Source organism: Salvia miltiorrhiza, chromosome 7 (assembly GCF_028751815.1).
Source record: "Salvia miltiorrhiza cultivar Shanhuang (shh) chromosome 7, IMPLAD_Smil_shh, whole genome shotgun sequence".
NCBI lineage: Eukaryota > Viridiplantae > Streptophyta > Magnoliopsida > Lamiales > Lamiaceae > Salvia > Salvia miltiorrhiza.
In genome coordinates, this window is record NC_080393.1 from 47974195 (window position 1) to 47976079 (window position 1885).

Here is a 1885-nt window from a genome sequence, read left to right on the forward strand (position 1 = left end):
GGTTTGTAAATAGTTGATTGAATTTATGTGATTTATTTGTTAATACCTTTGTGCCTTCCAGTTTATGATTCATAATTCCTGGTGCTTATTTTCTTGTGAATTATTTGGCCAATAGTTTGCATGTTTAGCTATTTGGTTTGAGACCTAGCGGAGATAACTGTTTAGCGGATTCAGGAATGTATGATATGATTTTAACCTTGAGACCTAGCGGAGATAGGTGGATCATAGGGAGTTATTCTTAAGAGCTATTGGGAGTTGGTAGATTTTCTTGAGACCTAGCGGAGATAGAGAATTTACTAATCTACGATCGTTGCTGCTCTAGCGAGAGTGATTGATTAATTAAGTGATCTCTCATCATAACTGGATTAAATTGGTACATAGGATTAATGGATTAATTGCGTAGATTTAGTTGATGAATTTACTACCCTAGGATCAGTTGTCTTTTATATTTGATTTTTCCTACGATCTTTTAATTACTGCTATTTGCGTTTTAGTTTGAGTTACTTAAACCTTCCTTCTTTCGTTTGCCTGAATATTACTAGAGTTTAATTAGGATTACTTAGAGTGATTTGTTATAATAGTCCCTGTGGATACGATACTCGGTTACTTGTTATATGTGCTACAATTACACCGTGTTAGTTGCGGTAATTTGTTGCTAATAATTTAGTGATCAACTTTTTGGCGCCGTTGCCGGGGACTATTTAGAATTTACTTTAATATTTCTGATTAGACTTAAGCATTAGTTCAGGCATTATAAGTTTTTATTTTATTTTATTTTTAGTTTTTAAATTTCTGTTTTTGTTTGTTGTCTCAGGCGTGTATGATCACGAGATCCAAATGAAAGGAACATCTAGTACCTTTGAACTTGGAAATCGAAAAGCAGTACAAAAGAGACAACCGCGACAAAAAGAAGCAAGTAATGGCAGAGCAACAGAATAACATGGACCTTGAAACTCTTGTGCGAGCCGTGACACACCTTCAGAGGCAGCTAGACGAAGAGAGAGAGCGCAACCGAACTCCTCCACCAGAGCCACCACTGAATCACATGTATCAGCCTCGGGTTGATCAATTTCAAGGAGGCAGCTGGGGACCAACTGTGCAGGCTAACACGTTCGAGCTGAAGCCGGGATTGATAAACATGGTGCAAGCTGAACAGTTCAGTGGAATGGTTGATGAAAATCCACATGTTCACATCACTCAGTTTCTGGATATCTGCGACACTATTAAGCAGAATGGAGTACCACCAGATGCCATCAGAATGAAGATGTTTGGATTCTCTCTCAGAGACAGAGCAAAGGAGTGGTTCAAGAGCTTGGACAGAGGCGCTATTACTGGATGGGAGGATTTGTGTAGAGCTTTCCTGGCAAAATATTTCCCTGCTTCTAAAGCTCAGAAAATCATTGCAGAGATTTCTCACTTTTCCCAGTTAGGAGATGAGACCATTCATGATGCCTGGGAAAGATTTCGTGAGCTGCTCAGGAAATGCCCACAACATGGTTTCACAGAGGATCAGCAAATCATTCACTTTTATAATGGTTTGACTGGTCTGACAAAAAGTATGGTGGATGCCACTGCAGGTGGATGTCTTCTCCATAGAAATACTAAGGAGGCATATCGTGTGATAGAAGAGATGGCCTCCAACAGTTACCAATGGCCGAATGACAGAAATTCCACGAGAAGAATTGCAGCTGCGAATGAGGAGAGAGATGATTTTAAGGAGAAATATGAAGCTCTTCAAAAGCAGTATGAGTTGGAGAGAAAGACACTACTAGCTAAAATTCCTCAGCAGCCGAGTTTACCTGATGTGTCACAGCTGGAAGACGCTAATTATGTCCAGCGGCAGTACCAATTCAATAGATCAAACTATCAAGGACATCAGGGCGGC

The 1885-nt window shown here is 39.8% G+C and overlaps 1 non-coding gene across 1 annotated transcript; it reads right to left on the reverse strand.

Annotated features, from left to right (window-relative positions):
* Positions 1–1393: 1393 nt before the first annotated feature.
* LOC130996480 (small nucleolar RNA R71) lies at positions 1394–1500 on the reverse strand. Its single transcript, XR_009092650.1, has one exon. It is a non-coding gene; the product is annotated as a small nucleolar RNA R71 (small nucleolar RNA).
* Positions 1501–1885: the final 385 nt, after the last annotated feature.